General features: G+C 38.8%; 1 protein-coding gene and 1 long non-coding RNA gene across 4 annotated transcripts in view; one reads left to right on the top strand and one right to left on the bottom strand.

Moving 5' to 3' along the window:
* LOC145944816 (uncharacterized) overlaps positions 1 to 13,865 on the top strand; it is a 394,708-nt gene that overhangs the window by 290,363 nt on the left and 90,480 nt on the right. For both annotated transcript variants that reach the window (XR_014426733.1, XR_014426734.1), the window contains one exon: positions 2,383 to 2,427. This is a non-coding gene — a long non-coding RNA (uncharacterized LOC145944816). The remainder of the gene's footprint in view (positions 1 to 2,382; positions 2,428 to 13,865) is intronic.
* Sli (slit guidance ligand) overlaps positions 1 to 13,865 on the bottom strand; it is a 329,787-nt gene that overhangs the window by 284,894 nt on the left and 31,028 nt on the right. The window lies entirely within an intron of this gene.

The following is a 13,865-nucleotide window of genomic DNA, read 5'->3' as shown; positions in this document are numbered from 1 at the left end:
AGTGAACCGTAGATACAAAGCAAAATGTACTCGCCGCTCGGTGCATTCCATGTCAAACGTGAATTCTACCGTGTTAGAAAAAGCGCCTGATTACGTCCTGATCCGGGTCGAGATAATTTGCTGGAAATGCTCTGTAGAATTTGTTCGTGGTTTTAACGTCGCCCCGATAAAATTTTTAACGGAGAGTGCTCGCGCGCGTATCTCTAGACTTTAGCCACGAATAAAATTATAGTCACGAGAAAATGATGAATTAGATATCTTGCTGTAAAGTATAATGAATCAAAATTATTTTTAAAAAGATTATAAATCTTTATAAAGAGAGATTATTTTTTAGATAAAACAGAATCGTGCATTTCAGAAAACTAAATCCGTACGATATATAAGCGCATTCGAGAGATAAATGGTGAGCATGTCAGAGATATTTTATCTTTTTACGGGTTCCTTTTCCAGATGTGCCGAGAGATGACTAGCTCTCAGGTTATATGAACACTGGATATTATATTGGATATACCAACTAAACTCACATTGCCTTTTGTTGTTCATCCTGCGATCGATTCATTCTGCAATTCCCATGGGGAATCCGGAAGAGCAGAATTTGAAAGCGCGACAGAGCGAAATAAAATGCTTCGAAATATTATCTATCAGTAGAAAATGACAATTCTTTTAAATTCTTTTAAGAAAAAATTTCAAAATAATTATATTGAGATATCCAATGTATTAAAAATGTTATTGTAAATTATAATAAAATAGAAATATATTGACAAAATAACTGATTGTAAATTTTTTTTTGAAAAAAGGTGTATATATAGAGACAAGAATATATTGTCATCAATTTCAACAGACATGGGATATTATTATTGTTTTTGTGAGAGAGCATTAAGTATTTTTTAGTAAGTACATTTTACTACACATTCCAAGGTTCCATCAACGGTAAATTTGCAGAAGAAACATCGCACGGAATATAAATTCTTTAAAAGACCAAAGTAGAGGAGAGAGTGCATGTTCGCAGACGTTTCAGGGAAACGATAAAATGCCAATCTTATATATAAAAGGTCGCAAAGTTGCCTTTTTCAATCGCCGGCATCAAACTTCGATTCACCTTGGTATATAGCGCTCCACCGTCGTTCACGTGGACTGAGCGTTAATAAGAGCCTTAACCTGGCGTTTTGCGAGGTCGTTTCGCGCGATGCCCGTCGAAGGTTGATAGCTGCGCCAGCAGAGAAGATGCATCGCGCGGGACTGAGAGGAAGGTTGAGTTCGAGGAGAGTAAAGCCCTTCATCGTGGCATTGATACTCGGTGGAGCCAGCCCGAGGCAGCGGGTGCAGGGAGCAAGGTAAAAGAAACGCAGCCGTAAACGCGGTGTAAATGACTTTCGCCTCGTAAAAGCGGCAAAATCTGAGGAACGAGTAGAGTGAAAAAAGAGAGACCAAAAGAGAGGGGAAAAGAGGGGAAAAGAGGGGAAAAAAAGAGAGAGAGAGAAAGAAAGTGCTAGTGCTTAGCACTGTACCGATACGTCGCCAAAGTGCCAGGGTGTTTGCGGCCCTTCGTGCCCTGCATCGAGGACGTCGACGACGACACCGACGATGGCAAGTCGCCGTGCCTGCCGTCACCACTACCGTCTGCAATAGCAGCGCATAACTTCGCAGAGTTTATGCTGCGGTTGCGCTAAACCCGGCGTTATACGGCAGGACGAATCTGCATAATGCCGGTCGTCCGTAGTGCACCGCTGTGTGCGCTTAATTCGCCGCGGAATCGCCGAGTGGTACTCCGCGACGTCTAGTCGCACCGCATGCGACACACGCCGCACGCGTACTACGCGCGACATTGACTGCGACACGATCTCACGTCGCGTGCAGGTGTGCACGGTATGAGAACAATGTGTTATAAATGCAATGGGATAAAGACATGAGAATTTTTTCAAGTTATGCAGCAATAATTCGAATATTTCTCCTGAAAAAAATATAGTGCGATATTTTTTTATTTACCCTTTACAGATATAGTTAAAAAATTATATAGAAAAGAACTAGAAATGTATATAAGTTATTTAGGGAAACGAAATCACTAATTTGAAAATGAGCTTTCAAAATTAAATGGCTTATTTTTAAGAAATTTTATATACACTAGAACAACACAAGCGTCATTCTTCGATTTTATGTTAAAAAAATGATATTAAAAAAAATGATATAAAGTTTGTTTAAACTCGATTAATATTTTTTCAATTAGTTGATTAAAGCATTGATTTGCTAATTAAATTTAAAAATATTAATGTTTAAGAATTAAAATAGTAATATGTTGTAAATAATATGTTATAATATCTTATTCTCGATTAATATTTTTTGACAGAAATCAGCTAATAAATAATTTGAATATTTTGTTTTCAGATCAATATGCTGTGTACTACAACTCCGCTATTGTACGGTGTATCGGTGAGTGAGAAACTGTTTATTCTATAACATTTCTATAGCGATAATGAGGGTGTATTTTTAGAGAGGGATATAATAATTTGCATGCTATTTTAATATGATGCAGAAAATAAAATCTCAATTTAAAATTAAATTAATTTAATATCCTGCTTTCTTTTTCAAAATTTAAATTAAGTGATACTAAATTTCTCTTGACCGGAAATTAACTTAGAAATTAAGTTCGAGTCATTCGCGTATCCAATGCAAATTATTCATGTTGCCGGAGGCAATCAGCGAGTAATTTGCACAAAGTTTGAGTAACGTTGAGATTTGATTCTTGACTGTAGTGCAGTCTTTGCATTTGAATATACGGGAGACATCTAAAATAATACGCACAGAAAATTTTGAAACAATCACATTAAGAACTTTCTCGTAAGTTAATGCAATCAGTTTTAATTTTTATGAATTATAAATAATAACTTTTTATTCACGTGTAATAAAAATACAATTTACAAGGAAGTTGAAAATCATGACCTGTTTTGCTAATATAATGATGTAGAGATTAATATTAAAGACCTTCAAGGTCCAGTAAACAACAGGGATGATTATAATGCTTTTAAAATAATCTAAAGACGAGAGCAAAATATGTTATCAAATGTTAAGCTCAAAAATTCTCACTCATAAACTATTATATAGAATAGTTACTCAACGTGGAACGTAGCACATTTGTCATGTCTGCTTAAGAGATTAAAGGTAGAGAAACATAAGATACAGAATATATAATAACAAGTAAATACCGTTTATAATAGCGCTAATTCGCTGTAGAGAATAGATGAAGAGAAGATTTTACCTGTGAAGAGAGAAACGTATTGTCTTTAGTTACACTACGTCACGCAACCATTACTCGTGTAAACGCGTCCCGAATAAAATGAACATGACATTTCATATTGTACACCAGGGAAATATAATTTCCCATTAATAACTATTGCGGAAATTTCACGAATTAAAACAAGATGCATTACACATTTTCATTTATCATATTATATTATAATGTGTCGTATTAAATTGTCACATTAAATAATTTCGCGATAACAACAAAAGGGGAATATATTTTTTATGTATGTATATAATTATTTTTCGCTTAATAATCTATCATAATAATAAATTCATTATAAAATGGATAGCTTAGAATAGCGTAATCAAGAATGTAACAAACCGAGAAATTCGTACTCATATTTACGAGCTAACAAAAGTGTAAAGAAATATTTGTCATCGAGCGATATTAAGCACCATCAGCGATTAGTTAACTATTTTACAACTTGGCTTATTACTTTGCTGAAAATGGTGTTTGTTTGGCAAAGATATAAACACCATTTTATTTAAAAAATTTCAATAGTTTAAATTTTAAAAACTATCGTCAATTTATAATTCATATGAAAGTAAGCAAATGTATAAGATTCTATTATCTTATATTAATTTAATTATAAATATGCTCTATGTTTTTATATATATTTTTAAGATTCTTTGTCTAAACGTTATTCCATATCTATTATAATTTTTTTTATTTGAAATTAAATTTACTGTGTCTTTGATAAGTTATATTGACATAGAACATTAACGTCAAGTGTAGTTAACTAAAATATCAATTTCCATTTACATTACAGCTCAAATAACACAATTTATACACTTAGCAATAAAACGAATTTACTACGATATTAAACCACACCGTTGAATGTTTTCTTTCTATAACGATCAAATACAATATAGATAAACTACTTTTTATGTGAGTTTATTTTAGCATCTTCATTACCATTTCGAATCAAACTTTGATTAACATTGATAGTTGAAAAAGGTTAATGACGCTAATCATCAGGAACACGCCACAACGTTTGATGTCGTATCATTATAGCCTGGTAGGCATTACTGTAATTTTATACGCACGAAAATTTGGGGAGAATGATTAAGGCGTTCCTTTGATGGTGTTCACGAGAGGTTGAAGCTCCGTCGCTAAATATGGAGCACCGATTGTAGGCGAGCAGCTGTAGACGTCGCCGTCTTGTTTCATCGATAATAAGTCTAAAAAGCCCACGTACACCGGGTATATTACAGAATCACGCGGTAGCCGCCATCCCCGGCCACAAAATTCAATTACACGTGCGCTTGAATATGCCCCCCGAAAATGACCCGTTATTTTGGCATTCCTTTCCCAGGGCTTCGTGATGAAACCGGTGATTACTCGCGATACGTAAATACAGCATTTGCATATTTACATCGTAACATGTCCGCGACTATGACCTTTCTTTTTGAACTAGTAGTTTATCATGTATCGCGCATATTACATGAATCTAATCTTTTCTTTAAGACAAATTACTTGTCTGATTATATAATTGTTTAAATATAAATACGCACGTAATTATGTTCGTATAAAGAAACAAGTTTAAAAAAGATTATTGTATATTTTTTATGTTTTACAAAACTTGTTACCCTAGCTTTATATTAAAAAAAAAATGAATATTTAAACATAAAGTAGGTAGTGTATGAGGCTATATTTTAATCACTGTGTATTTTATACATATAAATTTCTTTTTCATCTTTTATGAATACGTGTGTATGAAAATATGAAAATATGCTCATAACGAGAATCATTTAATTGTAAGATCTAACAGTGTGTCACAAAAAATATATTACTTGCAATAATGAGCTCTACTTAAAAAAGGAATGCCGATATTCCGTTGGCCACAAAAAAGTCCACTCTTTTTGCCTTCTTTCTAACGACCTCGGAACGACGTTTATTGTTAGAGGCGTTTTCCAGCTCCTTGTCGCTCCGTGGTCCTTATTGGTTTCCAGTTAATCGAACGACCAACTGGACCGTTATAACGAGCGCCAAGCTAGTAGGTTCCGAGAGCAAAATCCTTGCGATTGCTCTCTCGTAGAATCAGAAAGTACATTTTGAGACTCTCAAAACGCGCGAAATCCTTCTATCTGGCACGATTTCGTTGAAAGGATCAACATCGTCATCGTCGTCGTCGTTCTCCTTCTGACGGGGCCGTTGAATGTCTCTCATTGTGCCAGAATCCGGAACCCCAAAAGACGGGGGTTGCTTGCGGGAGAGAAAGAGAGAGTTGGCGCACAACGCGTAGGGGCGGTTATAAGCCGAAAACAATAGCGGGCGCGCGGTTACTTGCACCCCGTGTGTCAATGCCATACACACCGTAAGGCGCTTACGCGATGCACTCGACGATTGTTACAACGACCCGGACGGTTAACTTGATCCCGGCTCCCGACGCCGCAGCGTGATATATAAATTCGTTGAACCATGCTGATCGGACACATTAGGGGTAAACGAGATCAGCCGCTGTGGCATATGAATTTGTTGGATGCGTATGAAATTCAAATGATGAAAATCTTTCATCACGCCGTTATTATAAGAGATTTTATTAGAGAGAAAAAAATTAAGAACAAATAAAAAAGCAGATAATGAAAAAAATAAGAAATGTGGCGAACGGGGAATAATTCTTGAAATCCAAACACTAAAGTTTTTAGAAATGCACATATATAAAAGAATATAGAAAGAATAAATAAATTCTTCTATACGTAAAAATGTAGAAATAACAAATTATACAGTGACAGAGACGGACTAAGATAACGTAAGACATTTGAATAATGATATACTGGACAAGAAGCATGAATAATGGAAATGTAAAACAATAGAGGATAAAGCAGCAAGAGAAATGATTTAATATTTTACAAATGATTTACACTGACAATCGTTTAAAGGAAAAAATAATAATTAAAGTTGAAAAAAATTCAATTTTACTCCAAATTGTAAATAATTTTTGGCAAAATAATCTAAGATATTATATCCAGTAATACATGTAATTATTGATTTAATTAGCGGTGATAAATTAAATCGGAATGCTTTATAGAGCGCATAAATTTTATTCAATAACACATTCGTGCAAAATCGTCATCATTGTGCGGCACATGCTGAATATGGAACATATACTATTTCTACATCATCGTTATGCCACGGATCCCAATTGCCCAAGTTTCAAGAACGAAACGTCAAGATTACAGATTAGAAACTCAAACGCTCTCGTAGGAGCACAGCCGTCGTTGGCGAGATATTTGCACTTTGCAGCTTCTAGTTCTCCAAGGCAATGCTGCATCTACGTTCGTCGGGAGCGACGAGTTTTGGAATTCGGGCCGCGTAAGCGGTAGGCGGTAATTAATAGCCACGGTAGGGTAGAGTTTGATTACCTTTTCGGCTTTATCCACGAGGTGTCTCAACCCCGTGCAGTTCCCATCTTCTTCTCTCGCCCTCTTTCCTTCTCATTCCGTCTTTCTTTCTCATTTTCTATTTCTCCCTCTTTCTCCATTTCCCTTGCGCTCGCTTGCTCGCAATTGCTCTTGTTCCCATCAGCAGACGGCAGCACGCGCCAAGAAATTAGCTAAGAAACTCCGCGGCGAAAATCGAAGAAGGAGGGCGAGGCAAGACAATGGACCTCAACCTGGGAGGTTTTTGTTAATCCTCGGTGGAAACTCAACGGAATACGGTTCCGCGCATCGCCCGTCGTTCGCCCTGCACCGCGGCTTTTCTCGCAAGCCACTACCTCTTGCTCCTTTTCCCCCTTCTGGCAACTTCCTATCTACCGTGCGTCGCTCTACGGAAGTCCGGAAGCACTTCGTTGCAGATAGGCGAGCCGGTTTAATTCGTTTACGCCGAGAGAATTTCCGGATTCGCGGGCGTGTGGGCCAGCGACGCGGGCTATAAAAACACGAGAAACGCGACAGACCTCCCCTACACCAGGTAGCATCTGGTCCTTTCTCTCCTTTTGTCGCCGGACTTTCCGGCGCGCGGAGCCGCTGTAACTTAATTCAAATATACACCCGATTCGCCAAGTGTATGCGGAATAAATTGTGTTGGGAACTAGCGACGGGGAAAATCCTACGCGAGGAAACTTCTCTATCGGGGTCAATTATTGCGAATTATCTTTGGCAAAATATTTGTCCTTGCGTCGGCGCATGTAGAATAAATTATTTTTAGGTGAAATGTAATAACACAGATGTTGCAGAGGATGCGATTTTGAATAAAATGTCAAAGTAGTTAACCTATTTCTCTTTCTCATAATTAATCGAGATATTTGTTTTAAAAAAATATTTTCAAAGGTGTCTAAATATAATTTACAAATTGATAGGGGTTTTATATAAAATTACGAGCGATTTATATAAAATCAAAATATTTTTGCGAAGGCGTTCTCCCTTTTTTTTTTACAACTCAAATGAGATTTGATATATACCTTAACGAGATATCTAGTTCGATCGCAAAAGTAGGTGCGACGCACGTGTTCAGACAATGCACATGTCAGCCATAACGCGAGTACCATGTGGTAACTTTATCCGTCGAGATCCACGGATCCCTTTTGACAAATTCGGTGAATCCTCCTACAGTCTCCTTCATCCATAATGTAATTCGAGACGGTAACTACTCCGAACATCTCGTAGAAAGATTATATATTCTCTCCGGGAAAAGTCTATAACCGCGCCGAGGAATTTCTCCCTGCTAGATCCTCACGGCCATTACTCAAGCGGATATGATTTACTAATAGGGTCGAGGAAATTAAACAGCGCGTTAGGTAAGAATCTTCGTCTGAAATGCGTCAAAGAAGACCTTCACCTGCGGGCATAATGAGCTCTCCGGCAATAGGTCGTCGCGTTTACGGATCGTATAGTGTATATCGCAACTCTATCTTTCTCCGGCATTATATCACAATTAATCGAACGAGAAAGAAAAAAAAAAAAGTACGACTATGCGTACGACATTGCAGCGCGTAACGAGTGTCCGTTGAGAGCGGTATACGAGAATCGGGTTATAAAGGAATAACAAATGTTGACAAGCAAGACATCTTTCGAGGTAATCTAGATCGGGCAAGGTGTGGTCGACGTTAATAGAAATAGATGGAGATGCGTGCAACGACTGCCGAAGGACTACATCGGCCGTCACTATTAGGTTCATACTTCAGTGCGCATCGCGTAATTTCTATCACTTTGATATTCAAGGCGTCGCGCGGATCTCGTGAAATTGCAAAATTACACAGCGGGGAGGCAGATGAGTTTTCTAAATGCACAGATCGTGACGACCAACGAGCATCGGTCGCGACCATCAGATTTCTACTAAATTAGCTGAGGAATAGGGAATTTCTCTCCCTATCTTTCCCTTTCCGCCACTTCCTTTTAACAGTTATATTCTTGTGAAGTGAGATTACACGCCATAAAGAGACATCCTTGAGATCATCAAGTTAAAAATATATCCTTGATACAAAATATCGCAAAAAGAAAACATTATAATTTACAGACAATTAATAATTATAAACAGTCATAAATTGTTGTTATTTACAAATTAAAATAACTCAAAAGATTTGCAATCGTGATCGTGGAATATAGAAAGAGCATGTCATTTCTATCCCCAAAGTGTGCAGGCAACAAGAGTTATTTATCACAGTCAAACGGATCGTGTATAATATCTACTTTTTAATACTCTTTAATAAGCAGTTAGGTGCTAGAGAATATTATTATAGCAGACTCGTTTGACCTCGATATTTCGAAGCTGCGTGTCGCCAGGAATATCTACCGGCCATTTCGAGAATAACTGATCTGGTATCTTAATGATACGTGGCGTTACAAATCGTGTTACATGCCATCATCGTCGCTCGGATCTGTATTTACATAGGTAGAGATTATGCAAAACAAAACATTATTTCTATCACAATATGACAATAAAATGGCTGCACACGGTGTACAATTTGAGTTTAATTCAGATATATCGGAAAATATCATAATATATCGAATCTTAAGACGACACATCGGAATCATATCGTGACTCGAGAAATATCGAGAAGACGTTTTGTTGTGACTTGGAGTGGGCGAATGGCGGGGTATCAACGTAAAAACGTCGATTCCTCGGTTATTGCCGCGTATTGTGGACAATCCTAGCAGGTGGAAATAAAGCATCAGGCAGAGATCTCTCGTCGTGGAAAGAGAGATGACAGTCGAGGAGGCGGAAAGCGAGAAGGTAAATCGAAAAAGGCGAGGCTAGAGATGAGCAGCCGCGTCTACGCTCTCGAGTGTTACGGTGACGCTGCGGGCGGCGGAGTGCAATAATGTGATATTGGAAGGGCAGAACGAGCGGAGTTAATAAAAGCGGAGAGAGCGAGGGGGATCGCTATAGATGACCGTGCGATTAATCTTGGCGGCCATCGCGGCGCGGCGCGGCGCTATCAATAAATAGATCGGCGCTCTTTAGGGAGATGAGCTACGCGACTCCATGGTCGTCGTCAAGACGAGAGAGGATGGGACGCTGCGGATTCGACATGGATGCTCTCCGCAAATGCTCCTCCACTCCGGAGGAAAAAATATGACGAGAGAGAGAGAGAGAGAGAGAGAGAGAGAGAGAGAGAGAGAAGGGTGGTAGTCGCTACTTCCTAATTACTCGCCCTTTTAAAATGAAACGAAGTAATTAAAGTTGGAGGCAAGGGAAGAAACGTTCCGAGAGAGATTACCTCTCGCGCGTTCAATGGCGACTCTCACGACGCGACCAAGCGGCCGAAACGCAGCGCGATGGGTTAGGCGGAGGAAAAAAAAAAAGCGTACCGACAAAATCGAGGTCCCCGGTGCAAATTTGTTAATGGAACTGTCAGTCGCAGGTAAAATTCTATGAACTGAACTTTCCATCTCGAGACTGAAAGCTGTCCCAAATAATTTATCGCTAGACGTTGCGCATTCGTATCAATTATGTAAACTAAAGCTTGTGTTCCCCCAAAACTTGGGATAAATAAAATTAAAGCATATTGAAATATATATAATACAATAATAATCATTATATATATGTATAAAATTTAATATAGACTGACGAAAATTTTTATATTTATGAATTAATTTACTGTTGAGAGGGAGAAATATATTTGAAAAGATCTAAAGAGAGAGTGTGCTTGCACACCTATGCATACATACTTATCTTCCTGTAAGAGTAATAATTACTCTTACAAGATGATTACAGTAATGATCTTCAATGTCACGATGTAACCGAGCTCGTGAAGAGCGTGAGAATCCCACGGCGAATTGTGCGTAAGCGCGCGTAAGAGTGCGTGCCCACGCCTTGAATACCTCAATCACTGCGGGCTGATTGTGCGTATCCAGCCGCGTCACGTCCCCCTTTGTGCGTGTAAAAGTGAACGCGTGCTTAGGTGTGTCGGTGTGTATATGTGTGTGCGTGCATTGAGAGCGTTTAAAGAGGGCCGAAATTGTCTCGAGACACCGACAGAATGAAAAAGAATGTGAGGAAGAAAAAAAAGAGAACGCGAGTCGAAACGAGAAGGTGAAAGGGACTTGAGAAAAGGCGATATTATGTACCATATCGATAGCGACTCCTCCTCTTGCAATGCAATTTGTACACGCTTGTCAAAATGCTTTTAAATGGAAGAATGTCGTAAAAATGGGTCAATTGATTAGATTATTATGATATTATAAATAAAGAATTTCTATTATGGAAGAAAATGTTAAAAAGAATCTATTGATCTTCCTGTCTTCAAATCGACAGATTGTAGATTAAGATATTTCTAAGATGAAAAACTTTGTTATAAAAAGTATCATATTAATATCATACTAATATTAATATTTAATTATTTTTTGACACGTACGTCCTACTTCGAGGTATTATTGTGAGAATAAATTTTAAATATAGATTAATATAAATGATTAAAAACGTTATTAGTTCATGAATTTTATGCTTTGTGTTATTGCAAGTACTATAAAAAATATAGACAAGAAAATATTCTTATTGCACAAAAAGAAAAAAGTAATATTCATGTTCAATGAGCCGTAGGCGACAATTGACAATTTTCATGGAATACCATTTCATTACAGAGCGCACTTTTTCCGGTCGGTCAAGTTTTCATTTTCTTCATTGCAATTTTGTGAATCGATTTCTGTTCTGCGGTACAAGACAATTTAGATCGCGTTTTCTTCTCATGAATATCGGTGCTCGCACGCAATTCGGCTGGAAACAAGGACGGAAGTTGGAGTTGCGGGTAATTGAATTGCTCGCTTTAGAAAGGGCCTCTTGTCGCCAAGCAGCAACTTTAGGGCAACACGAGAAAACTGTTTGCTCACTCTCTGTCGTACGTATCAACAATATACATGTACACCACTTCGCAAGTAGAGTACGTTCGTGAACAAGCATGTATTTGATACGTAAGAGGGCCTGCATGCAGGTACATTGTTAACAGAAGACATTTGTTTCTAAAGGCATGAGACAATAGAGGTACCGAAGCGTATATCCTTGATACACTAATTTTGCTAAATCGTCTATGCGCGTTTACTTCGCAGAATTGAAATATGGTCGCGTAATTAAAAACCTGTAATTTTCATTTGAAAAATGTGCATTTTATTAGCAAAACTTATATTATTATTAGTGTTGAATTTAGATAAAGTTCGATTGCACAAAACGTCACATTTTATGAGCTATAAAATATGTTATATGTTATATATTTCACTTTATTCCTTTATTCCGATAAAATATGAGATAACGTCACATACGATCACGACTAAGAGCGATGTAATCACTTGTCTCAATTTCTGAAAATGAATTAAACCGTCATTTACGACACCTGCAGCTTTGAAATTATACGACTTCCTTATTTCTCGCACGCTACGTCAACTTTCACGCACACTTAACACGCGCACGTACATCCGTGATTGTGTATACGTGTGTGTGGACGCGCGCGCGCAAATGAGTACATGAAAGATTGTTATTATTCGAGCCAATATAAGTTGTGCGCGCAAGACTCGCTCGCGCGGACGTCTCAATCATTCACATACGCATCTTGAAGTACGGAGGCGTCGGAATTGCCTCGTAGTTGAGAGAAGACGAGGAACAAGAAGGGAGAGAGCGGAGGCATCCACACCGCCGTTCATTACCAATTTGTTCCATCCTGTTGTCCAAATGGGCTATTGTTCGTTACGCGCTTCCAAAGCGACAAGTATGTCCTCCACGTCGCGGTATGAAAGAGAAATTCTTCTTTTGAGTGGTCGCGTTATTTGTACTTCGTCTTCGGTTTCCATTCGTGCACACAATCGTTAACATTTTTAAATAAGTGCCAAATATAATTTTAAATGACGGCCGAAACATGTGTCATGATAAAAGTGGCGTTGCTTCATCTTTCACGTTAAAAATTTACTCGAGTAGCGTCACTATATGCATACATAATTATTATACAATTATTAAAGTAGATGTAAAAAAAGTCAAAATAATATGCAATGTCTATATAGATACATATATATCTATTTAATACAGATATTATATTTTTTTAAATATCATTCGATATTCTATTTTTAGCAATATTGACAACAATTTTGTACGTATGAAAACCGGAACTGTGATTGCGATAAAAATTTCATGTTAAAAGCGCTCTGTTTCTCACGGATTACATGTATAATATTAGAGTAACGATCGCGTGAAACATCCATCTAATCATGCAAAACTGGCGGACCTAATGCCCCGGAATCGAGACATCGAATATGCAAGACGGGGGAATCCGAGCACCTAGATTGTGAGGAGAGAGAAAGGGAAAGAAAGGGGGAGAGAGAGAGAGAGAGAGAGAGAGAGAGAGAGGGATGGAACCGCAGTAGAAAGGCTTTTCCCGGAGGTTAGCATTGCAATCTCCATCGCACGATTGGTGTTTCCACTCCACTGGCGTGCACCATCACCGTGATAAGAAATGCAAGCCGTCTACACCGACGTGCAAGACGTTGGTCGAAAGTGCTTTCCGAGAGATTGGTAGTCGGTGGGCGGTGGAGCCCAGATTAAAAATTCGGGAGCGCAAAGGAGGGAGGAGAGGAGCTGAGCGGGTGACGTCGCTCACGTTTTAGACGAGAATCCGTGGGTCGATAATAGTTTCGAGTGGTTGCTGACCATTATGGGTCCCCTGCCGCGTACCAAATGAGCATTCCTTCTCGTAATTGGAGCACAGGGGGATACACTGTACCAACGAATGGCTCGGGAGGAGGAATCGTGAAGCTGGAGGGATAGCCAGAGAGGAAAGCGAGGGATCCCGAAGCACTCTTGGTCCGTCTGAGAGTGCTGATGGGAGGATGAGGATAGCACGAGGCGAGAAGGAGATGGACCAACGGGTGAAAGCGCCCGGGCTTTCCTCGGATCTCGTCGGGAGCGGTCTCTGCGCTTCGGCGAACGGATGACCATTGTCGTTCGGGAGGTTAACGCGCCTTTCATGAGAGTATTGCGCAATGACGGAGATTCCGCTGTGCATAAGTGCACGGTCGGAAGTTGGGAGTAACTCGAGTTTGCGAAATCGAGTTGATACTGCGTCGAGCGTATTGTCTCCGTTTTGTGTAGACCAGCGTCCGCCTCATCACGTTTCTCAGACTAATTACATAGGAGATGTCGA

The sequence above is a fragment of the Prenolepis imparis genome, unplaced genomic scaffold (assembly GCF_030444845.1).
Source record: "Prenolepis imparis isolate NDT839.2.m4 unplaced genomic scaffold, iyPreImpa1.0 SCAF_1, whole genome shotgun sequence".
Taxonomy (NCBI): domain Eukaryota; kingdom Metazoa; phylum Arthropoda; class Insecta; order Hymenoptera; family Formicidae; genus Prenolepis; species Prenolepis imparis.
The sequence above is the reverse complement of the archived record's forward strand: the minus strand, read 5'-3'. Positions and strand labels throughout refer to the sequence as shown.